This window comes from Apis mellifera, linkage group LG13 (assembly GCF_003254395.2).
Source record: "Apis mellifera strain DH4 linkage group LG13, Amel_HAv3.1, whole genome shotgun sequence".
In the NCBI taxonomy this organism is placed as follows: Eukaryota; Metazoa; Arthropoda; class Insecta; order Hymenoptera; family Apidae; genus Apis; species Apis mellifera.
In genome coordinates, this window is record NC_037650.1 from 9,818,535 (window position 1) to 9,846,392 (window position 27,858).

Genomic DNA, 27,858 nt, shown 5'->3' on the forward strand with positions numbered 1-27,858 from the left:
AATTAAAAAAATAAATAAATAAATAAAAATAAAAATTGATAAAACAGATTAATCGAATCAGATATATTACCATTATTTTTAATTTTTTTAATTTTGGAAATAGAAATTTTCATCAGAATTATAATAAATCGATGTAATAAAAATTTATTACACGATAGTATAAAAATGATAATGATATTTTTGTAATAACGTGTTAATATTTACAGAGATCATTCTACCTGGCTTCGAACTTTTGAACGAAAAATGTTCCTATTTATTTTCTCCATTTTTGTGCAAGAATAATATTTAATAACCCTGTTCCTATTTAAACTACATATTATCAATTTATAAAAATTTAAAGAAACTAAAAAAATTCGTTAATTTGGAAGTAATATTCGAATATAATATTTTCTAACATTTAATATATGTTATTAAAAAATATATGTTGTTAAAAAAAATGCTTGTATACGATATATTTGAATTGAATTAATATTTTTAACAAAGACGATTTAATTTTTTCGATGTATTAACACGAATAATTATATAAAAAAAAATATTCTGACATAAAGATTAAAATTCTAAACACAGAGGAGGCATTATATTTAATTGTAACCTGAACAATCATACCGTAGTACCGATTATGCCGCTAGGCGGCTCCGAGCACGAACGCGATTCTCTTTAGCAATATTTGCAATATAAGATATAATCATCGAGCCGAGGAAGTGAGTCACCGCTTTTCCCATAATGGCAAATGAGTTTTGTCTTTATTTCAGTATTCTCCGTACTTCCTTGCAACTTTTCCCTTACTGTAGATTTTACTTTTATTACAATAATTCTATCCTTAGTATATCATTTATCGTTATTTAAATTTTTAATTATCGGATACTTATATTATTTACTTATAAATAATATATTTTTTAGAATCGATCCTGTTCGATATTACATTTTGGAAACCAATTAGAGAGAAAAAAAATTACTTTGACCACAAAGTATCACGAATGCTGAAAAAACAAAAGAAATGTAGTAACTATAAAATTAAAAAGAAAGGAAGAAAAGAAAACAAAAGAGGGTACGGATATTTATATTATTTACTTATAAATAATATGTTTTTTAGAATCGATCCTATTCGATATTACATTTTGGAAACCAATTAGAGAGAAAAAAAATTACTTTGACCACAAAGTATCACGAATACTGAAAAAACAAAAGAAATGTAGTAACTATAAAATTAAAAAGAAAGGAAGAAAAGAAAAGAAAACAAAAAAGGGTACGATACAAAGAAAACGTGACAGAACCATTAAAAAAAGCTAAGAAGGTAAGGAGATAGAGAAAAGAGAGGGAAAAAAAAAAGGACGGCAGCAGTATCAGGGACAAAAGGAAAGGAGTGGCTACGGAAGTGTAGAACAGCTGGCGCGAGTGGTTGACGGAGCACAATAACGATAAATGTAAAGTTTGCGTACGCATCGTTAGTACCATTTCCAGGCTTGCAATAATCGTTGCTGCCAGAGAGAATACGACCTCGCTCTTGGGGCTTACTAACTACTAATTGTTACCAACTTAGCGAAACGAAGGATCCCACGTCCGCGTGCGGCAAACTCTTCGCGCGTTACTTCCCAAGATTAAAGAAATTTAACGTCCATGCCCTCGAGACAAAATGTCCCGAGTTTACGTTAAATTCTACGAGTGCAGGTGTGCTGCGAGAGAATAATAATAATAATTGTCGCGATACGTCGAAATTCGTGATTACGTTTTACTCGAGTTCGTATATATTCCAATTTTGACGTAATGAACTTGAAACGAGTTTATAATTGTGCGAATAAATGTTATTTGTGTCATATATCGAGAAAATTTTTTATCGACAAGTTTTTTTCTTCATGGATTTTGAAGATTTTGAAATTTTTAAGATAATAACTTTGTAAGATTGTACGACGATTAGAAGAGAAATTTTCTCGAAAGTCATTCGCGGAAGTATGGAATGTAAAATTAGCAAGTTTTAACAGACCCGTTCGCGATAGAATGATATAATAATCGCTTAAGTACTCGTTAAGTGACGAACTTGTATCGCAAGTTCGAATGAGAAAGTGACTCGATTATATACGTTAAGTAATATTGCGTTAATCTTCTGTTTGCGGTGTTATGCTAAACCCTTCAAAGTATTAAAACTGACTTTCCCCTAGGGGAAAGCTTCCCCCTACCCGCGTAATTCTATCCTGTTTCAGGATTGCACTTCTATATAGCTCCAATGATTCTACACTGCTATTACTAATTACACATTGTACAGACGAGAATCAGATTTGCATCCTTGCATTTTTGAGTGTAATTAATAGAAATGAAAAAAAAAAAAAGAAAGAAAGAAAGAAAGAAAAAAAGAAAAGTAATAAATGTACGATATTTAAAATTTTTCGTTACGATATTGTTCATTTTGTAACGTGGAAAAATTATGGCTTAATTTAAACAACGTGTATTAACTGTTAAATATTTAATTAACAAGAAATTAAACTTTCATCCTGAATTAAATGGTAATTTAATAATTGAAACGTCTACGAGTTTGAAACGATTACAGGAGCATGAACAAGAAAGAGATAGTGGAATCAATGGCCAACAAAATTCGAGTTCGTTCATTCTCGCGGAATTATAAGATAACTCGCCATTATCGTTTACCAGCCCCCGTTTCGCGCGTTTTTGCGATCTTTAATCGTGCAGTTGAGTCGAGAGGGCGGAAATTAAACGTGTACTATGTCTAGCTTACACAAAGGGTGGAAAGGGGAAAGACTGAAAGTGAAACGAATTGTAGAGAAGGGAGGAAAAAAAATTGGAAGGAAAAAGGTAGATAAGGAAAATAGCACGAAAAAAAAAGAAGAAGGAAAAGAAATGTCAATAAAGAAAAAAAAAAAAAGAAATTAACGAAATCAAAACTTCATATTTTCACATCTCACGGAATCTTTATTAAAAATAATAAATTGTACATTGAATAACGCGCATTAAATATTCAAAATTAAAAATATTTAGCAATGAACGATTGATTAATCACCTTATTTTGCGTTATTAATTTATTTGCACGTTTAATTATTAATCATCGAACGTTATTAAATCTGATTTACACGGAATCGGACGAATAATAAATCAACGAATTGATATCGTCCCTGGAATACGAATGATTTTAAATCAGTGACAATTACAGAATACAGAAAATTGAGTTAATAGCCACCAAGCGTATTCACAATACTTTGACAACGACAACAACAATCGTTTCAAATAATTCTCTTATTTATTAAAAAAAAATAAATAAATAAACATTTCTCCTCCTACGAACAATTCCTCCTCCACATTTATTATTCCAAAAAAAAAAAAAAGAAAATTAAATCACAATTCTACATCCAAACTTACAAATCCTTCGAATTTTATTAAAAGATTAACATCATAGAAATATCTGGAAGAAACTTCTTCTTCGAAATCTCGAAACCAAAACCCAAAACCAAACACCTTCCCCAACCATTCCATTCCCAAACGGTTAAACAAACAAACGAGAAGAGACACCTGAAACAAAGCGCAGGATCCTCCTCCCCCCTCTTTCTCTCTCTCTCTTTCTCCTCGAATCTCAGCACGGATCGATGAACACGAAGATGTCAAGGCATTATCGTGGAGCCGATTAAAAATGTATGCACGGTGCCTGTGTTAAGTAGGCAGATACTCTCGGCCCGGGAGTCCTTTAGCCCGGCGGATGACGCGGAAGGCAAGTGGGGGGATAGGGGATTAGGAGGAGGAGAGGGTGAAAGGACGCTTCTAGCAGGCTCGAATATTGCAAGCGAGCCGGTAAGAGCGGAACAGAGACGGTGAACGCCTGGTAAGCACCTCTGAAGGACCATTCTCGGCGAGCTTGCGTTCCTAATCGCATTGGAGTCATCTATATTATTACGAGCTCGTGCATGTATAACCGAGAGGGAGGGGGGAAAGGAGACGAAAGAGAGAGAGAGAGAGAGAAGGATTTAGGTAAATGGAAGAGAGAGGGCTTGGATGTGAGGGAAAGGGGGAAAAGTTGGCGACAATGTTGGCCATCGCCATTTAATCTCTCCTTTTCTTCTCTTTTATTTGACGATTTCTTTTCTGTCTCTTTCTTCTTTATACGAGTTTTTTCTTTCTTGTCTCTCTTTCTCTCGTTGGCCTAGATCGGGAGGAATGCTTCGAAAGAGTTAGGGAGCTAGGGATTATCGAGGGAAGAATTGGAGGAGATTTGCGATTTTCATACGTGTTCATCGATTATATATGTATTACGGGTTTCTTTCTTCTTTTTCTTTGAATTTTATCGAAATATTCGTTGTTTTTCTTATTTTTTTTAAAAATAAGCGACTTCTGACAGGCTACTTTAACTACCAACTTATCTTTGTAGCAAAGAGTTCTTCTCGAGGGAGGCGAAGAGAAGAGAAAGGAAAAGAAGCAGGCAACGCTTGCACCCGTGAAAGTTTCTCAAATTGTCCCAAGAACGAAACGAAGCGCTCGTTGGAATTGCATTGTTCCAACTCGTGGATTTCCCGAGTTCGCGTAGAGGGGGGAGGAGAATCGGCCTCGAACTTTCCCCGGCTAAACATCGAAAGTCACGCCAACCCCCGAGTGTCGCGCTGCTTTAAACCCAGCAAAATTTCCTCAAAAGGAAAGAGCTGACGGCCCGAACGATTGTCTTTTAGAGAGCAATCAGAGAGAGAAAGAGAGGATAGAGAAAGAGAAGGGGTTTAAAGCTTCGACGAGCTTTTTACCTTGACCGACACCTGACTTTTCGACCCAACTTCGAAAAGTAGGAACGGAAAAGGCGATTTCCAACCCCCATTAAGAGGAAAACGGTGTGAAAAAGGTGAACAAGGCAGAGAATTGTTTCTCTCTGAGAGAAATTTTTTAATCTTCAAATCAGTATTTCCAAAGATTGCTATTTATTCTATATTTTCTCTGTGCAGATTTTTATTTTATTGAATTTTATTTTATTTTTTTTTTTTTATCTTGGAAGAAGCTAGATATATGTGTAAATGATTGTGAACGTGTGTGTGTTAAATCGATAGAAATTCGTCCTCCTTTTTGGGAAACGGAATTTCGTCAACAGTGGAGAACCGCTCGACGATTCGAAAGGGTCACACACGCTCTTTCTCTCTCCCCCTCCTCCTCCATATTTGTTTAATTAGTCGGCCAATGATGGCGGTGGGTGGCGCGATATTGGACGCGATAGCAGATAGATTGCCCGCCAGGAAGACCGAGCCGTGTGGAGTCGCTAATTAAACTCCGCACGAAACTAACCCGAACTTCCAACTTTCGTCCCCGAATGCCGGGGACGATTTTAACGACGACAACCTACGTGGAGATCCTCCGCCGTTGCACTCTGTTTGCCATTTTCCTTCGTCCGCCGTTCCATCTTCAATTTTCATTTCTCGCCTTTCTCCCTTTCTTAACTCGAACGAACTCGTTAATGGGATCCCTAACTGCTGTCTTTAACCCTCGTCGTAATTCGAATTTCGAATTTTCGGTATAAATCGATATTTTTCGTTTATTTTTTCGTTGCAATTTTTTAAAATTTTCCGATCGAGTAATATATATATATCTTGTAATCGAGAGAGAAAGAGAAAGAGATAGAGAGAGAGAGAGGAAGAGAGAATATCAGAATTATTTCGAGGAAACCGTACGATACGGTCAGTCACGAATTCGCCACGACCAATTTCTACTCCCCCTCCCAAACTAATCTTCGTTCGAGAAACCCTTCCGACAATACGATTCCTCCTACAGGGCAAACTGTTATCACGGTCTGTTCGTCGTTGTCAAAGATCGACGATCAGCGATACCATGGAAATTCCAGCTGGTAATTTTCGAGGGAGGTGAGAGGAAGGAATTGAGCGAAGGAAGGGGTGAAAAAGGAGAGGGAGAAAAGGAGGTTTCACGGATTGTTAGGAAAGAATACTGAATCGAGTAACGCATCATCTTTCTGTGTACATATATATCAGTGTTCAAAATAGACAATTCCTTTGTAATCCCACCAAACTGATAACAAAATCTTCTTTCGATGAATATCAGCTTTTGATGTTGTTTGAGCTGGTTCACGTGGCCTGCTCCACGATCTTTTCTGCTTGATATTGTTGTAAACAACCATTTTTCATCGCCAGTTATTGGTCGTTTTAAAAATGGATCATTTTCATTACGTTTCTTTAGCAAATCGCAGCTGTTAATGCGTTGCATTAAATGCTTTTCTTTCAGTTCGTGAGGAACCCACGTATCGAGTTTTTGAACATAGCCAAGTTGTTTTAAGCGGTTTTCAATGCATGTATGCGATACATGAAGCTTCTCTGCAATCTCACGAGTTGTACTGTGACGATCCGAATCGATTATTGCTTTGATTAGGTCGTCATCAACTTCAACTGGACGACCAGAGCGTTTTTCGTCTTTGAGTGAAAAATCACCAGAACGAAATTTGTCAAAGCAATTTTGACACTGCCGTTCTTTTAAGGCTTCGTCGCCATAAATAGCACATAACTTTTTATGAGCTTACGATTTATTTTTTTTTTGCGAAAATAAAAAAGCAAAATATGACGATAATGTTCCTTTTGATTTTCCATTTTTCAACGAACGCCAAACGAAAACTACGCAACCGATCAAAAAACTTTTTTTACTGATTGACAGCTGAATTGCCAACTATCAAATAACAAAATGTGTTTTACATTTGGACTACGCCAGCAAACCTAAAAATTCAACTGAAGCCATCTATGAGTGAAATCCGCAATTACTTAGTTGCCAACCCAATATATATATAAAACTTTGAATATTTCGAGTTTTAGGTATTAGTTTAGAATAGTTGTGACGAATTTTAGGCATTTCGAAAATTTCATGATAAACGAGCAACGATTCTCGAGACAGAAATAACTCGGGAATTTTCGAAATTTTTTCATAATTAATATTAAAATTCAGTCTCAGTGTTTTCGAATAAAACTTTAACAAACGAATAACTCTTCTCTACTATTCTTAAAACGATAGGGCAAAGATTCCATTTTATTTCGAGAAAGGATTCGAAATTGGCAAATTCCATAAAAATTCCGTCCCAGATATTAACATAAATTATCCAAAAATGTAAATCCAATAATAGAGAAATCGTTCTATTCTAAAAATCTTCCTCCACAAGCAGCTACTCACAATCTCTCCCATGTTTAAGGAGCGACCGTCATTTCTGATCCCTTTCATCCCGATTCCTCCACGATCCCGCGAGGCGCGCGAGCCGAATAAGGATTAAAGAGGAGGGAAGAGGGCGAAATCAGCGGCAGAATCAACAATCGCGGGGACGAAAATAATTCCGCGGCATGAAAAGGGCACGCGGCGTTGGAGGCCGCGTTCGAGGGTTACGTCCGACTCTCTCTCGAGCTCGGCTCGGATGAATATTAAAAAAGTCCCTGGCAAATTAATCGAGTTAATGCCAGGATATTTTCACCGGGGTGGAATTCCCTGGAACACCGGCCCTCCCCTCCTCTGTCCTTCATCCTTTATCTTCCTTTATACTTCTCACGCTTTCTCTCCAAGAGTTCTATTTTTTTCGTCGAATCAACCTGCCGCCGACTGACTTCACCTCTGCTCCGCTTCTGAATATTCATTAATCTTCTCTTCTCTCTCTCTCTCTCTCTCTCTCTGTCGGGAATGCACGTCTTCACGAGGAAGAAAGAAAGAAAGAACGAAAGAGAAAATAAATCTACCTGCTCGAAAGGGGTGGAAGGAAGCCTGGAACCTTTCGCGTCCTCCATCTTTTCTTTCCATCATTTTCCGTCTCTCTCTTCCTTCCGAGATCGTCGTAACGAAATTCTCCACGCGTTCCTCGCGTTGATATCGCACCGGTATGAATGCTAGATTTATCCTGGATACGTGTACTCTGAGTTCGTTCTCCTTTTTTTCGGTCTTTTTTTTTCTTCTTTTTTTTTTTAGAATTCTCTCTCTCCATCTCTCTTTTAAGTCGGTTCCCTTTTTGGAGAAGGGAAAGAGCAGTTATGAAGATATTCACTCGAGCCACAGTGACGATCGTGCCTCGAATCGCATTTGCATTCTTTCGCCCCTGGTCACCCTGGCTTCTGATTTTCGGGGGAAGGGGGTTAATTGGTTATCAGAGATGCGATTTTTTGTAAGTGGAAATATTGCTTTTGGATTTTCTTTCTTCGATAATTGTGTCTCCAACGAGGATTAAGTGGAAGAGAAAATTTGAATCTTATCCTTTATTTTATATAAAAATGAATATTTTTTTCTTTTCTATACGTACTCTTCTTTATCACAAATGAATGAATTATTATTATTAGTATGTTCGAATATTTATCTATAATTTGATTAATTTCGATTGATCCTCGACCTGTCGAAAATGAGATTCGATGATAAATATACTAATTCGAAATTCGATAAAATGATATAATTATATTATAATTATCAGCCATCAATTTTTTACCATTTTATTACCATTTTATTATCGCCAAAAAAAGAAAAAAAAATACTGTAATAAAAGAAAAGGAAGAAAAAAATTTCCACGATTCTTCCCTCCCTCCCAAAAAAAAAAAAAAATAAAAAAAGCAAAAAGTAGCGCACGTCCAGCAGAGGCATCCGCGTAATTATTCACTTTGACAAGAGGGGAGGCACGAGGCGAATAAATCGCGAACGAAACTACATCGCTCAGCAGCCAACCGGCAGCTTCAGCGGAAAATCGTTCGACGCGTTGGTTCCACGTCCACCTCCCCTCTCCGCCCTCCTCCTCCTCCCTCTGCCCCCGCGTCCAACCCTCGAACGCGGTGGAAAAAGAAAATTTTCGTCGACACTCGGCTGGGGAGCCGGAATTTTTCACGACGTTGGACGGCGTCGCGATATGCCTTCGTGAAGGAGGGGGGGGGTTGAGACGAGAGAAGAAAGTGGAGAAGTAAGGGGAAAAAAAAGGAATGTTTGCGGCACGGTCGCCAGAACAATCCCTCGCATTTTTCAGCAAACTTCTTCTCTCTCTCTCTCTCTTTCTATTCTCTTTCCACTCCCTCTTTCTTCCTCCTCCCGAGCTACCTCCCGACTGTCATCCCCTTGATCCCGCCTGTTGCGGCGGTTGAACTTTGTAACTAATGTAACGAATGAAATTCTGACGATGTCTCTGATGAATAATACGGCGGATAAATAGTGAAATTGGAAGCTATGGAATACGTGTCCAGGTTGGAAAATTATATTTTCCGTTCAATTATCAACGAATCAATTTGAATGGAACCGTGTCTATTCTTTTTACATTTTTATTTTTGTTTCTAGATAATTGTTTTTTACGTATCCAAGAATGCTATGCATAATGGAATCTAGAGAATAGGTAGTAATTATTTATTTGTTAATTGGTTTAATTTGCGAATGTAATTTTTGTATTCGAGTAATTAAGATGATTAATTGTAGAAATAAGCTGATTAATAATTTTAGTTTTCAATCTTGGATGATTATAGTTTACGCGACTTCATAAGTGAAAATAATTTTTACTAATATTTTGAATATTCGAATTACAGCTGTTTTGCTGTTATGCAGCGTCAAGATTGTCAAGGAAGCGTTCGAAGTGTCGAATCTGAGCATCAGTTCTTTGAAAATTAATCGTTTAAAGTCTAAACTACTTTGAACATTTGCACAAATGTCTAAACTATTACTCAAAGGATCTACCAATCATAAGATTGTACAATAGTTTCTATTATGAGCATTGAACAAATTAATACTCACTGATTCTATCTACACTTTAATTTATTTTATTCTAACAAATCTGAAGATTCTCATATACCTTGCTTCTTCCCCCCAATCTTTATTCTCCATGAAAAATCCAAACTGGGTATAGAATTAGAGAAGCCAATAATCATAGAATTCAGAAACATAACCAGAAGCATAGGATCCTTCTTGCTCCTCGAAATATAATTACAATTAACATTAAATCCAACATTAAAATTTTCTCCCCTCTTCAAGGAAGAATTTTTCTGCGAGAATAAAAAAAAACAAAAAAGGAAAAGACAGAACAGGGGAGGGAAAGGTAAAATTGTCCGGTATCTCGATAACGAGGCCCGTAATTCTCAGGCCCGTCTAAACGTTGGAACGCTTAAAACACGGGGCCGGTATATGCCAGTTATTACATTTACGCGATAGATCATGTTAATTGCTCGGTACAGCGAGGCACGTTCCCCCGTAACTTATACTAGCTAGCCGAGTTTGCACCGGATACGCGGCACTAATCTGCGGAAATTACGCGGAATTTATATTTCCGCGTGAAAAGGAGGAGGAAGATGGAGGAGAGAGAGAGAGAGAGAGAGAAAGGAAAAGAAAATAAAGAGGAAAACCATAGGGAGGAGGGGGTGAAAGAAAGAAAGAAAGAAAGGAAGAGCACCTCCAACGTGTTCGCCCCCTTTATGAAAACGTTGCACGGAGAATTTTTATTCCAAGACTCTCCTCTTCCTCCTCCTCCTCCTCCCTCACTCCATGTCATTAAGAATTTACGTAACGATAAGCCGTTCCTAAGCGCTCATCTTACTTCTAACCGCGTGATTTTGGCAGGATTGTCCCCCTGTGGAAGGGGAGAAGGGGAGGGGGATGGTTTAATTAAAAACGGTTTTCGGTTGAACCCGTTCTCGTTGAACTTCACGCGAAAACTGAGTATGTCGGCCGGCGCATGACAGAGGGATTATGGTCGAGCGGATCACTGCGGTTTCCTGATGTGTGAGAAGGTTGGTATTTTAATTGGATAAGGTTTTTTTTTTCTTTCTTTCTTCTGGATGAGAATCGTGCCCCTTCTTTTGGAACTTTTCTGGAAAAGAATAGAAAACTCGCGTGTATAGGAATGGAATATCTGGGAGGAGCTTATGGGGTTTAAGAGTGCGGAGTATTTTAACAAAAAAAAAAAAAAAAATTGGAAAATTGGAAGATGAATATTTTATAAGTGTAAGAAATAAATAAATTGATGGTTTTTGATGGAAATTTCACGACGTTGAATCTGTTATTTTCTTATCTGGAAAAGAATAGAAAACTCGCGTGTAAGCGAATGGAATATCTGGGAGGAGCTTATGGGGTTTAAGAGTGCAGAGTATTTTAATAAATAAAAAAAAAAAAAATTGGAAAATTGGAAGATGAATATTTTATAGGTGTAAGAAATAAATAAATTGATGGTTTTTGATGGAAATTTCACGATGTTGAATCTGTTATCTTCTTATTAATATTAATATAATATAAGATACCTTTTCGAAGTTGTCCAGGAGTGAAGGGAGTTTATGGTTCTTCTCGCTCGAGTATCTTGCTAATTTTCAAAATTGCGCCAAGATTGCAAACGCATACGTCTGCATACATGCCCTCCTCTCCCCTCCCCGTACTTGCCACTCCAGAGAAATATCGTCCCACTTCCCTCGAAATTACATCATTAATTTCGTCTCGTGATTATTATGCACGCACGAGCGGGTATTAAAATTAATACCGGCGAAAATGTTTTGTATAAAAACTGTCTCTGGGATTGGGATTATTAAACATAAGTATAAAAATATTTATAATAGTATAATATTTAATAGTATAATATAATTTATTATAATATTATAATATATTATTAATATAAATAATATAAATAATATAAATATATTATTATAATATTATAATATTATAATATTATATTTATTATAATAGTATAATATAAAAATATTTATATAGTATAAAAATATTTATAATGTTTAGATAGATTTTTTTCTCGATATACGAAATACGATTACATCGAAGAGTAATTAAATCATTCTCTCATTAATCAAAAATCTCTAATCTATTATCTTTGAGGTTGAATAAAAAGGAGAGCGTTAAAATTTTATTTTCCCTTTTACGAGACACGCATCGTGTCTAAGCATCGTGCACGACGAAAATATCCTCCTCTTTTCTTTCTCTTTTCCTTTCCTCGCGAAATTACCGGGGCCAGTCTTTACATTACGCCAGGACACACCGCGAAGGATTTCATTACATTTAGGCGAATAAAAGCTCGGGCCGCGCCTCTCCTCATTTAAACAATTTACTTTAATTTCGAAGAGAATTACGACACGGGCCGAACCCCGTGGCATTAATTGCTTCGCAAAACCCTTGGTAATGTTTAATTATCACGGTACCTTTAGGCGTTAACGCATCGTGTATTATACAATACATGATGGACCAATTTGGGAGGGACTATTAAAAAAAGAAAAAAAGAGAGAGAAATTACTATCCCTTCGTTCCTCGACGAAACGAATGAATAAACGCGAAACGATTTCATTTATTATTTTATATAAATAATTTATATTTGTATCCGTGGAGCAAAAAATTAATATTACCATTTTTGACGTTTAACGAGCAACGGTACGAGCTACGAGATTATTTCGTGTATCGTTTTTCAGTCGCTGATAAGCTCACGCGTAGCAACGAAGCCAGTCTCTGGATTATCATCGAACGAACGTAAATCCATTGTTAATTATGAACGAGTCCCGAGGAAAGTAACGTGTCACGCGACGATGGGGGATGACAACGGTTATTCCGCGTAGCTGCATCACGTGTAAAACGCACGTGCATGCCTCCTACGTTGACGAACAATTAATAATCTCACGGCTACCTCGAGGCTGCCTATAATTACGCGCACGAAATGTAGCGCGTAAAAGATGGAAAAAAATAAAAAAGAAAAATGTGTATACGTATGTATACATTTGAATTAATTATTGACGATATTTTGTTGTCGTTCGTTACTGCCATTTTTAATCATTGAAATAATAAACGAAATATATGTGTTTTTCTTAATTATTTTATATATGTATATCTATATGCAACAAATGCATTTATACGAATATATTTTGGTTATACAAAATGGATGGTTGACGAGACAACAAAAGCATTCGTACAGACAGTAACTCGTTGGACACCTGCTAATTTTAAACGAAATGCTCATTATTGTTCTGTCACAAACAGTTATTAGCCATTGTAAATCTAAAGGAGGAGTATGTGGAAAATTAATGAATACCATTAACCAGCCACACGTATTTCCCACGAATATGAATATATAAACGTGAAAGCTATTTCTTTCACTGTCCATTAATCTAAATTTCCTAACCTCTTTTATCTTTTAACTCGTCGTTTATTCGTTACAATTTTTCTTTATCGTAATCACGAAATTTTTCAACTATTGTTGATTTTAATTTAATTATTAAAAAAAAAAAAATAGAAATCATACTTAATTTTGAACGATATCGTGTCGTTTCAATCCATGAATGTTGAACAACACTTCTTATTGGAACAACATTAATTTCCTAAAAGTGGAAAATTTCAAAAATTTTTGAAACGAGACACAAAAATGATCCAGAAAAATGAAATTTCAGCTTTCGAAAACGTATCAGGCGGATATTACGAGAGAATTTCTGGATGAAATAAATTTGAATTCTGATTTTCTTCCAATTCCCGACGCAGCCGTTTCCTATCTACCGTGCGATTAATTAATTATTAACAAAATTTCGATTGATATCGAGTGCGAGCGCACGCACGTTGGTTCACAGGGACGATTAATTATGCCTCATCGCGTTACACTCCCGTGCACCTGTACCTACACGGCTGGCCCTTAGCCCTCGATGCGCCTGTATGAATTATTCCACTATGATGCATGCAAATACGTACACCGCGGGGGCCGCCGCCTTCCTATCTAAAATCTATATTTGATGATGGCCATGTGAAATCGGCCGTGATTTTATAAAATCGAAAATCTCGAAAATTGATACCGTCCAGGTCCACGTGTACGCGTGTAGATTATGGGTTATAAATGAATTTCGTGAGATGGAAAATAAATGTAAAAAAAAAAGAAAAATGTAGAAACGTGAATATTGCCGTGTCATTTGATACGATCTTTCCACGTTTTAATTTCGTAATATTCTACTACTCTAATTCTTTCAAAGTATTTTATCATCTATCAGCTGAACAAGAAAACTCAAAATTCGAGAATGTTTTGCAATGTTTTTTTTTTTTCTAAAAACGAAAGAATAATTGTTGATAGAAGTGGAAATTTTCTATGGGTTTCTTGGCAAGGATTGAATAATATCGTGTTCGTCGCGATTTGCTTTCGCAGTTACCCAAAGTAAAGGAACTTCTTCGTCACGTGGTACGTGCACGTGTCCATGCGTGCAAACACATAACGGGGGACCATTAATTATCACATGGCTGTTGCGTGGGTGTATGCAGATGCGGATGGATTGATCAACCCTTAACTTGCAATGTATCAATACGCATTATTGCCACACTACTTGCTCAAGTGGCAAGTATACCTGTGCATTCGTTGGTAAGTAAATTTGACAAATTGTTGTCAAATTCGAGTGTCCTCGCCAAATTATTAATTTCATAGCAGCCGTGTGCTATGAAATTGGGTCACGAACGTGGGCCATGTTTCGAGATATTGAACGTTAAAGAGTGAAATTATAATTACAAATTGCTATATTTATAAAGTAATCTTTGGATTATATAATAAATTGATAAATAAATTTGACAAACTCTTATTTTCAAGTCAGTTAGTTATTTTCATTATTAATTATTTTCATTATTTAATAATTATTTAATAATTTTCATTATTAATTATTAATTTCAACATTCATAATATATTTGGTTTTGAGATACTCCATTGAAGAATGAAATTATAATCACAAATTGCTATATTTCTAAAACAATCTTTGGATTATATAATAAATTAGTAAGTAAATTTGACAAACTCTTATTTTAGTCAACTATTAATTTTACAGCATTCATGGCACATATTTTGAAATATTGAATGCTAAAGAATGAAATTATAGCCATAAATTACTATATTTCTAAAGTAATCTTTAGATTATATAATAAATTAGTAAATAAATTTGACAAATTGTTATTTTTCAATTTTTCAATGTCTTTGTAAATTATTAATTTCACAGCATTCATAACATGTTTGTTTTTGAGATATTCTATTGAACAGTGAAGAGTGAAATTATAGTTATAAATTACTACATTTCTAAAGTAATCTTTAGATTACATAATAAACTGATAAATGAAATTGTTATTTTCGAATATCCTTACCAACTATTAATTTTATAGGATTCATGGTGCATGTTTGATTTTGAGATACTCTTGATTGAGTGAAATTATAATCACAAATTGCTATATTTCCATGCAATCTTTGGATTACATAATAAATTGGTAAATAAATTTGATAAACTGTTATCTTCGAGTCAAGTATTAATTTCACAGCATTCATGGCACATGTTTTGAAAATGTATTGAATGCTAAAGAGTGAAATTATAGTCACAAATTGCTATATTTCTAAAGCAATCTTTGGATTACATAATAAATTGGTAAGTAAATTTGACAAACTGTTATTTCCGAATCAATTATTAATTTCACAGCATTCATGGCGCACGTTTTGAGATATTGAACACAAAATAAATTACCATAAATTATTATAATATACCAAATTAAATTACCATATTTCTAAAGCAATTTATTTTTAAATAATTGATACAAAATTTTAAAATTTTGCGATTATATTTGTATTAGAAAATACTGTCAAAAAATTAATTTACAATTAACATTAGACGTTAGATTCGTACAATTAATTATCACCTGATCGTCTTACATACGATTCCGTGCATTTACATACAAACCGATCAGCGAGCTGTTCCTATCCCCGCCAATATAAGCGCATCCAGCATCATCCCATGTGTGAATACACACATCGTGGGGAGGGGGCACAGGTGTACGTCTCAAGTGGAGAGCACAACTTGGAGGAGTTTCAGAATTATTAATTAATTATCCCTCGAAAAGATTGATGAATGCAACGGATTTCTAATTAATCACGGTCGATCTAATCGCCGCGTTAAAATAACAAATTTGTAAATTGTCTTTCTATCGACAATTTTTCATTTCCCCTCACCCAGGCAATTATACCAGTTATTATCGAATATTTGTAAACTTTCTTTCTATCGACAATTTTTCATTTCCCCTCGCAAGCCAGTTATACCAATTATTATCGAATATTATCGGGAGGATTTTAATAATAATTACCCTTAAACACTATCCTTACCAACCCCTCTCGTTCAGAGAAGAGAATTTAACAGAGTGTACGCGTATCTCTGGTACCTAAGGAACAGCTACACAGCTTGGTGAAGTTTCAGAAATAATTACTGCTCGACATTGTCGAGAGTGGAGAGACTCGTGTAATTTATGATTGACGCGCGCGTTAAAGCAAAGACACAAGCTTTGTCTCAAATTTTGGGCGGATCGTTCATTAGCGGAACACCGTGTAAATAAATAATGGATAAGGAAAGATTTCTCCTCGTTGCTTCCTCCAAAGTTCGCAACCTTTGTAATTAATTACATTGTTATCGGATAAATATATCCCCTATATAAACTGCTATTTTCTAATTGGTCCCTTACGTCATCGAACGTCTATATATAAAGGGTGTCTCAAAATTAACGCAAGATTTGAATTTGCCGCCATTTTTGCATCAAGTTGTTGGGAATCTTGAAAGAAGAACAATTTGACAGCTGAGAGTTTAAGGTTGGTAAAAATGGAGCGTTATACGATACGTTATACAATAACGTGGAATGGATTATTAATCATGAAAAAGTGGATGCTGGTTTTTCGAGCAAAATAATCCTAAGCGATGGCTTTGTTAATCGCCAAAATTGTTTGGGATTCGGAGAACCCACGTGTGATTAGCGAAAAACAAATGCATCCACAACGTGTCACTGTTTGTTGCGGATTTTAGGCAGGAGACATCATCGGACCATACTTTTTTGAGAATGAGGCTGGTCAAGCAGCAACTGTTAATGGTGCTCGATATCGCGACACGATAACACAGTTCTTTCTGCCGAAATTGGACGATATTGATATGGCCAATATGTAGTTTCAACAAGATGTTACATGCCATACAACCAATGAAACGATTCAATTACTGCATGAGACATTTCCTGGTCGTGTATTCTCTCGTTTCGATGATCAGAATTGGCCTCCTAGATCATGTCATTTAACACCATTCGATTTCTTTTTATGGGGTTATTTGAAGTCAAAGATCTATGTCAACAATCCTACAACCACACGTGCATTACAAGAGGAAATTAAACGCTGCATCAATGAAATTCAGCCACAATTACGCAGAAAGGTGATGAAAAATTTCGACGAAAGAGTGCGTATGTACCAACAAATCCATGGAGGCTATTTGCCCGATGTGTTATTCCATAAATAACCCTATCCTATGATGATTACCTACTTTATTAGCTTAAAAAATAAATATCTAAAGATTAAAAACTTTCTTTTATATTTAATTCAAATCTTGCGTTAATTTTAGGACACCCTTTATATAATATAATATAGGATACAGTGACGAATCTCCAATATGTTATCCACGTTCGTATTTAATTCCTCGTTAATGGCCTTATAGCATGCATGTTTTTTCTTTTTTTTTTTATCAACACGTTCACGTGTTGACGAGAGATCGATTCTAGATGCGAAAATAAATAAAATGGAGGTTACAAGCGGGCGAAGTTTGCGTGGAATGAAGCGAGAGGGAAGAGACGAGGGGCGGCATGACAGTTGGAACGGAACGAAGAGATGTAATATCATAACTTTATTCGCCCTACAGCGGAAATAATTCATAATCATTCAGACATAAATTGTCCGATTCGTATTCCTGCCAATGTCACAATCGCTCGAATTATTCGACAATTTTCTATAAATCGTGGTATAATAAATCTCGTCCGTTTCGTAATTTCATTTTTTTTTACATTTTCATTCGAACGCATCGATCCGAAAAGGAATCGAAGAAGAAAGAAAAAAAAAAAAATCTCCATAATTTTCATCATCGATTTTTAAAAACAATCGATTTCAACAAGGAAAGATCGGTAAAAATGTTGAAAAATATCGTGTTTAACATATCGATTTACACGCTACGTGAAATTTATCGAAATTTATCTACGGGAAAAAATATCGAATATGGAACCGTTTTATTCGTTGCAATATTTAACGAACGAAACATGCAAACGATCGATTCATTCCGATTGGTAATTAATACGAGTCCGATTTGCAAAATTCGCAATTTCGTGTAACCGTAATTCGAACGAGAAATTGAAATCTCTTACGGTAACAATGTGGATAATGAAATAAGTACGTAATGAGCTTTATGGAAAACGATACCTTCTTGTTACGGCTCTCCCTCCTGCACGGATAAATAAATAAATAATGCACGAACATTGTCGATGGTAATGCGATATTTCGATTGGATAAGAGAGAAATTATATATCCAAATTATCGTATTCGATTTAATAGTTCGATATATTATTCACTCAGAGACGGGATTTTCTGCGAAGAGAAGTAATAAGGATTAAAAAAGTATATTAATTCAATGGATAATTTTCAATAAAGAGATAAAATATATTTTTGGATTTTTTTTCTCGTTGCGTCTGACTAGTTTTTAAAGTTAGAAAAAGAAAAGAAGAAGAAAGAGAGATATAAAGAATAATTTGGAAAATCATAAATCATTCTTGTAAGACAACTTTCTTGCTGGATGAGAGAGATGCTGTGCTACCCTCCGACTTCTGAACCGAGATTTACACGAAGGTTTATGTATCTGTAGTGTGATTGTCGTAAGGTCTATATGCACATCATCTATTATGCGTATATTAGGTACGATGGGTGAACATTACACGCATTTCGACGTTGCATATTCATGCAACTATGTACACGTAAGAGCGCCATATACAATTGTACATTATATACGTATGTGTTAACTACAAAGGTGACCGAGCATTACATAACCTCTTGTTGCAAGATGTTGTAAGTTGGATTATACGTAAGATCAATAATTAATTGAGTAATTAATTTTTAAATGATTTGATTTCACCCTCTCGTTATCATCATGTATCTTCCCTATTTCAAATTTAAAATCTTTTAAAAATAAATCATCTCTTATTTATATAATCGTTAACATATATTTTGAAATATTTGTCGATTTAAAAAAAAAAAAGTATATAATTTAGAGGATATATTTAAAGTACGATTCTTTATCGAAATCTATGATGCTATTAAAATGATTAAAATCGATGCATACCATGGAATTTATGGGTCAGAATAATATTTCAGGAAAATAGACAAGCTATCCGTGAAATCGTTCCAACAATGGAACAGGATTGATAAATATTTAGAATATCGCGTACTAGTAGCAGAATTTATATAACATGTATACTACGTCCAATATTTGCTCGGAATTTTGCGTAAACACACATCAAATATTGTCGCAACTCTCCCCAACATTCCAGTCGATTTTTCTGGGGGAGGGAAAAAAAAAAAAAAAAAAATTCCCAAGTTTGCGCGAAATACATTGGATACACGTTTCCAAAATCAATCAAATCAAATATACAAAGAAACACGCATTTACACGAATTGTGTATTTTGATCAACTTCATTTACGAATTATTTGATTAAGATCAGATACGGAAATGATTTTATTTTTCGATAATAAAATTCATCGTTCAAATCTTATTCATTTGCATATATTTATTTATTGTTTGAAGGAATTTTTTTTAATCGATACAAAATAGAAAATTTAATATCATTATAGCGAAAAACTGAATGAAATTTGTTCAAAATTGAAAACGATAAAAATTTTTAATACAAAAAGAAAGAAGAATTACAATTAAGAATTAAAGGTATATTAAAAAAGAAGAGCAATAATTGAGCAAATAAAAATAAATATTACATCGCTTATTATTAACCAAATTAATACGATGAATGAAATTTGTTTAAAATTGAAAACGATAAAAATTTTTAATACAAAAAAAAAGAAGAATTATAATTAAGAATTAAAGGTATATTAAAAAAGAAGAGCAATAATTGAGCAAATAAAAGTAAATATTAAATCGCTTATTTAAACCAAATTAATACGATCGAATCAAGAATTGATTGCACAATTTGGCTTACAACGAGTCACGAATAAATGATAAACGCTTTAAACGTTTACATTACCATAAATATTGCATAAATAATTAAAATATCCTCTAAATATTAAATAATTCGTTCGTATATCAAGAACTTGTTACCGACCGATGATAATTCCGATCCGACCGAAATTCTTTCCCTCATTGCTAATCGCTCCCTGGACGACAGACAGGGCGGAAACGAAAAACTCGAAACTCGTTCGAATAATCGAGCACTCGTTACTCGGCAGAATACAGTCCAACGCGAATATTATACGGCGGGGATCAATTTGAATAGCGGAGGTTCGTTTCGAGGAGCCGTTTTACGTTTAATTAAGTCGATTCGATGCCACTGTATCACTGAAGAGGAAGGGAGGGGGGAGGTTGGATCCCGGGGAATCAATGATCGCATAATATTTCTTTTTCACTGATTACGTATACCACGGTAATTGCAACAGAATACTGGCAATATCTTGGCAGAATTTATCGATTAGTAGACGGTGCGTTCCTTCGTGTCTCGGTTATTCCAGTAATTGCAACAGTATACCCCCACAGGTCAAAATTTGAGGAGATGAGACGATGGAGTGCAGTTTGTTAAGGTAATGATTATGTTGATTGAACGTAATAATAAGATGTTGTTAGCTAGATTGAAATTAAATGCAATATTATCTCATCGATGATTCTTATTTAATACGATTCAAAGAGATTGATTTCTGTACGCTGGTTCATCGACCAATATCTTTTTCTTCTTTCTCTCTCTCTCTTTCTTTTCAAAAAAGAATGAAAGAACAAAGTATTTTTTTATTTCTAAGAAAAATTATTTTTAAACGTTACTCCTTAATTAATAGACGTAGAGTATAAAATATTTATTTTTTTTTTTAAATTAAATAGTTAATTGATATAAATATATTTCATCTATTCGATTACAGTAAATTTGCTCCTCTTTTTGCAACCTCGTAAATCGATATCTGGCAACTGTAGTTAGGGACGAATTCGAATATTTTAACCGTTCAGACGGGGGAAACTTACCGCACGATCACGAAATTCCTTACTGATTATAACTCTTCCTTGTCGACGCGACGTCTTGATATTCGTCTCCTCTCAATTTCCTTCGAATTCAACTACTTATCGACGTCCGTCTGTCTCAAGTAGAAGCATCCGGGCAAAAGGATAATTTCGATTCTTAATTATTTATTTACTTACAGATGGAAAACTAATTCTAAGAGTTTCAAAAAAATTCGAAAAAAATCTAAAACTTCTTCTGAAATGAAAATTAATCCAAATTTCGTTGTATCGAGAAGAGAAATCTTATCTATTCGATCCAAATTTAATCTTTGATCTAAATACATAACTTGAAAAGCTCATTATAAAAAAACCTTGTATTACAGATATCCATCTGTGAAGTTAAACAAAATTTCAAATTTCAATTTCTTATTAAAATAATCGCGCGAAGAGGAGGAATTTTAATACACGAAACGACAATTAGAATAATTTGCGAGCGTAGCAATTTCAATTCCAACGTATTCCCAACGATCATCACGTTTGAAGAGAGCATCGTGCTCGAAACGAATTCCCGTCCCTTAGAGTCCCTTAATTCGCGAGGAATAAACGTCAAGTAAAGCGATAAAAGACATTTGCTCGGAAGATAAATCTCCGGCCGAGGTATTAACAGCTTAAAGGAGGAGAAAAGTCAAAGTGGAGGGGAGGGGGGGGAGGCGCTTCAAAGGAAAGGGTTTCGCGAAAACATACATTAGAGGGCGGTTAAAGGCGATTTTCTGGCGTGCTCCAGAGACAGAGGGCTTCCCTCAGTGGTCAAGGGATCGTAAAACGGGACGACGTGGCCTCTATATGATCCATAGCCGCCTATATATACGGATCTCTAACCTCCAAGCTTTACGACTTTACCCCACTTTACATTAAAAGCACTCTCGCGGTTAATGGACGACTTTCTCGTAAACGAGCCGCGCCTTGTGAATTATCGACGCCCGAATTTCTCGATGAGCACGCTCCCCTTTCCGATTTTCTTTTCTTCGGGGGCCCACCCTGATAAATTATCATCGCCGATTAAAACTTTGCCGAGGGAGCACAGTAAACGTCGCGTGCAATTTTCGATAAGGGAATTTCGAACTCGTTCCTAACCTCCAAAATGGCCCCCTCTTGTTAGGCTCTTGTTGAATTGGATATTGGATATATTTCGCTTGGATCGGATTTATTCGCTTAAACTTGCTTCGAAGAAACTTGTACTTCTTTGATAAACTCGTCGAAACTCCTTTTAGGTTAGGTTTTCAATGAGTAATTCGACGATCGAGCGAATCGTTATAGAACACGATGTTAATAATTATCTCTATAAAATATATATATATATATGTATGTAGTAGACGAAGTTTCATCGAAAAATACGTACAAATATCCTCTCTTTGCTTTGCTGGTAAATTTCGAGAGAGAAAGAGAGTTGTAAGTTTTTACGACACAGAGTTTCATCTTTACGAGGATTGTAAACTTTTACGATTTCTCTGGTGTTGAAGTGAAGAAGAATCATCGTATCAGCGGATATCCTCGTCCCATTTTGAAAATCGTTACGTGATCCATCTAGTGATCCATCTCGTAATTATAATATCCTCCATCCTTCTTGCGAGGAATGAGGTATATCGTATATAACCGTTGTCTAAATAGACGTTCATTCCTTCAACTTCATCGCTCGTTTCCAATATCATTCGATTGACTGGTCACGGGCTATATGGCACGAGTCCTGACATAAAAGAGCACGGCTGAACTTATTGGAAGGATGAACACGAAAATCGTGACTTGTGTTTGGATGAAAAAAACATCAAACGGCAGAGCGGGATATACAGGGATCACGTCCAATCAAACGTGCAAGCTTGACCGCGCAGTAATTTAAAAGCGGTATAGAGACAAATATTAAATCGTTCCCTCCCCCCCCCTCCTCACTCCCCCTGATGTGAATGTATTAAAACGATTGACGCCGTTTGAGAGAAAGAATTGTTTGTTTATTTGTTTAATGGCACTCGATTTGTCGATGCGTCAAAGAGTAATAATTTCGTCCACTGTTACACGCGTACATGTATCTTTCGTTTATTTTATGATTTTATCGAATTTTTATAGAAAAAATAATCTTTTCGATTGTACGAAAATCATTTCGTGAACTTCCTTCTCTTTTTGTAACTAATTTTTTTAATAAATAATATGAAGAATATTTCTTTATCAAAATTACTTTAATTTTTAATATTAATATTAATTTACAATTTATATTAGTTTATATTAATTTATATTCAATTTGAAACAAATTTGTGTCATTTTTTTCCAGATATGGATCGTTTATTAACTCAATTTATATAAACCTCAAACGAACCTTCGTACCTTTTCTTTTGATTTCTAAAATCCTCCAAATAAATGTCCCACGAGTATATCGATGCATCTTGTTACAATTAACGAATTAATAAATCAAAAAAGTTACAGAAAATATTCCTTCAAAAGCAAAATTTTTAATAGTTTCAAGAAATTTTCATCGACTTGGAACCACCCCCATAGCAAACCATCCACCCCCATCCATTATCCTATCCCACCACCATCACTCTCGCTCGCAGCCACCGTCTGCTCGCTTTCAACCGCATAAGCGCATCTACTGCGCCGCATTCCGACGTACGTGAGGGGGGCGGAAGCGTCGGGCGAAGGAAAATAAAGGGGGTGCAAGGAGGGAAGGGACAGGAGGGGGAGAGGGAGCAAGGGCGCGCGCCGTAATTTGAATTCCGAGTGAATTGAGTTCGAGGCTTGCTGCAGGCCCTGTCGAATAACGCCCACCCATGTCTGCTTTAATGGAACATTTCCATCGACTCCCCTATAAATAAATAATTAACATACAACTGAGCGGAGGACAATTTTTTCTCGCGTCCTTTCTCAAGTTCTCCATCGGCTGCTGGCCGATTAATAATCAAATTTGGAAGAATTCGAGCTGGAAGAGAATGGAATCGAGGAGGAGAGGGATGGTATTTTACTTCGTGGCACGATTTTAAAAAATATTTTAATTGAAATTGGGACGTAGTTCGAAGTTGATGATGAATAAAGGGATCGAGGAAATTTTATTATTTCGCCAAATTCAAGTATTGGGTTGGCAACTAAGTAATTGCGGATTTTTTTTAGAAAATCAAAGACAATTTTTTCATGGAACTAAATAACTTTATTCTGTAATGTGTTGCCCATTTTGATCAATGACCTTTTGCCATCTTTCAGGCAGCATCATAATCCCACGTTCATAAAACTTCTGGTTTTTATTAGCAAAAAACTGAATCAGGTACGATTTGATATCATCATCATTATTGAAATTTTTACCATTCAAGAAGTTTTGTAAAGATCGAAACAAAAAGTAATCAGATGGTGCAAGGTCAGGACTATATGGTGGATGTGGCAAAACATCGCAACCAAGCTCTAATAATTTTTGTCGAGTGACCAAAAATGTGTATGACCTTGCATTGTCATGATAGAATACAACACCTTTTCGATTTGTCAATTCGGGCCGCTTTTCTTCAACTGCATTGTTTAATTTCGTTAATTGTTCAATGTAGACAACAGAATTGATCGTTCGGTGATAAGAGTTCAAAATAGACAATTCCTTTGTAATCCCATCAAACTGATAACAAAACCTTCTTTCGACGAATACCATCTTTTGATGTTGTTTGAGCTGGTTCACGTGGCCTGCTCCACGATCTTTTCCGCTTGATATTGTTGTAAACAACCCATTTTTCATCGCCAGTTATCAGTCGTTTTAAAAATGGATCATTTTCATTACGTTTCTTTAGCAAATCGCAGCTGTTAATGCGTTGCGTTAAATGCTTTTCTCTCAGTTCATGAGGAACCCATGTATCGAGTTTTTGAACATAGCCAAGTTGTTTTAAGTGGTTTTCAATGCATGTATGTGATACATGAAGCTTCTCTGCAATCTCACGAGTTGTACTATGACGATCCGAATCGATTATTGTTTTGATTAGGTCGTCATCAACTTCAACTGAAATCCGCAATTACTTAGTTGCCAATCCAATAATTAAATACACGAATAAATCTGTCTTCTATCTATACGTTTATTTATATATTTCTTGAGGAGGAGGATCTTGGAGTTGCGTTAGTTGCGTTATCAGTTCGTGCAATTTCACATGGAGAGAGAGAAGGAGATCTCCATGGTCGCCATCGTGGCGGATCTTCCACTGGCACGAGACTACTCGAGAAGGAGGAGGGGGGACACGAGAGCGCGACACGATGTCTCAAATTAAAGCTTCGCTCTCCTTTTCCGTCTTCGCCTCGAGACGCCAGCCTCGAGACGCAAAGGTCAGGGAGAGGGTGGCCGTGATTCAGAGCGGGATCGATCGAGGGGAGAGGGGCAAGCCTCGTGGAAGCCTCGAGACCTCGAGACTACGCCAAAAGTAGTCGCGATATTTTCTCTCCTCGTCCCTTCAAGTCTTTCGATTCTACTTTGTTTGAAGGTTAGAAGCGATGCTTCTTTTGCATAATGTGCGCGAATAAAGAAACGTATGTCAGGGACGACGGAGATGATGATCGAAATTTTGGGAAGGGTGGATTACAAGATGGAACTTGCATAAAGATTGTGATAGAGGATTAAAATATTGAAATTCGAATTATCTCGACTATAATTAGCCTTGAAAGATTATAGATTCTAGTTTCAATATTAATTTCTCATTATTTATTAAAATTAAAGAAAATAGTATTAGGGAATCGATTGTCAAAAGTAACAGCAAGAAAGAATGTACTTATTAAAGGAAAAATAAAAATATATAAGTATGAATCGTGCTTTTGTCTTATTATTCTGATCTTATTACTCGAAACAAATAAGACAAGAATTGAAACAAATGCATACTCGTTCCAATAATGTATTGAAACGAACAAAATTCATTTTCAAATTTTTAAAAAACAATTGTCTCAATCAACGTAATATATAATAACCATACATTAAAATTTTGCTACCCAATTCATAAATATATGAGGCTTTACTCTTTACTCAACAACGTATGATCATCCACGTGACGTTTTAAATCATATAAGCCATGAATAACGATCCTCAAAACGAAGGACAAGTATTGAAGAAGCAAGGGGAGGTTCTCTTCTAAAATTTCAACTCTCTCCAACTTTATCCAACTTTATTAAACCGGCGAGCAAAAAACCAGCGATTGATATCGCAAAAAACCCACTGGATCCCAATGGATCCGATCCCTGGAAGGACGAGAGCCGATTTAATTCGGCCGCAACAAGGAAGGAACCAAGAGAGTTGACCTTTTCGTGGCTGCAGCTTATCATTCGGTGCGTATTCTCCTTTTTTCGAGGCAGGAGGGGGGGGAAAAGTTTTCTTTCGAGGGGAGAAGAAAGAAAGATTGGAGGACGAGAGAGAGATCCTCCGCAAAGGACTCGACCGATGATTACTCGCGTCAACGCGGGCGAGGCTTGCTTCAAAGATGAGTTGGTGGCGCGGCCGAATTAAAGAGGAACGTGGAGAGGGAGGGACAAGCCGCAAGCCGCTACGAGTCCTCGTTTCCCACCTTCAAATCTAACTTACGGACCTCCAACCCCCCACGGATGGAAGTTTTAACCGGCGGACACCTTTGTGCCCCGGCTATAAAGAGTATTAGAACGGACGGCCGAGAATTATAGTCCTCGAAACCGCACCGGTGGGATGCTTGGAACAAGAGGAAGAGAGAAAGATATTCGTTCCAGGATACGTGTATGTGTGTGTTTGTGAAATTTTCGTGGCTTGGAATAAGAAGTTTTTCGAAGCGTATTGGTGAGTTGTATTGTGTATATATATATATATATATATATATATATATATATATATATATATATATATATATATATATATATATATATATATGTATTTTTGTTTCTATTCAAATCTCGTTGCATTGGTGTAGGTAATGGAATTTAGAGAATTTTAACGTATTAATATAATATGAAAATGTTTTTTATTTCTCGTAATATCCTAATAGGCTAATTATTTCTTTGTAAGAATTTGTTTAATTTGTGAATTCGAGTAATTAAGATGATAATTGTGCGTAGGAATAAACTGATTAATAATTTCGAAAATATTTCAGCTTCCAATCTTGGATGATTATAGTTAACATGACTTCATAAATGAAAATAATTTTTGCGATTTTGAATATTCGAATTACAGCTGTTTTGCTGTTATGCAGCATGTGATGTCAAGATTGTCAAAGAAGTGTTTAAAGTGGAGATAAACAATCCTGAGAAAATAACATCTGAGCATTAGTTCTTTGAAAATTAATCATTAAAAGGCTAAACGACTTTGAATATTTGCACAAATGTCTAAACTATTACTCGAAGGATCTACCAATCATAGGATTGTGCAATAGTTTGTGTTATGAGCATTGAACGAATTAATAATGACTGATTTTAACTGCACTCTGACACTATTCATTAAATTCCATCTGAATTCTATTTTATTCTAACTAATCTGAAGATTTTCATATACCTTACTTCTTCCTCCAATCATTATTTCGAATAATGAAAATGCAAACTGAGAAGTTTGAAATTACTTTAATAATTTATTGTCCAAGACATAATAATAATTGCAAATAATTGTAATGGCAAACGGATTGTAATAGCTGCGAATAAATGTTATTCGAGCATTTTAATAAACAATTACTTAAATGATTAACTACGATGATATTACAAGATGGGGCCCATTGCTGCTAATAATAAAATACCTTTGTTTAGATCGAGGATACGAAAAGGATTTCACAACAACTATTTGTTTAAATTAAGTGCCGTTGAAAATCCTCGAATCTCTGTTCAAAATAAATAAATTTCTGAAACTAATTTCTCAAACGCATCCAATCTTTTCCAATCTATTCCTCGAAGAAAGGAAAAAAAAAAAAAGGAAGCGCC

General features: G+C 35.5%; 1 long non-coding RNA gene across 2 annotated transcripts in view; it reads right to left on the reverse strand.

The window, feature by feature from the left end:
* LOC113219183 overlaps nt 1-27,858 on the reverse strand; it is a 140,613-nt gene that overhangs the window by 94,386 nt on the left and 18,369 nt on the right. The window lies entirely within an intron of this gene.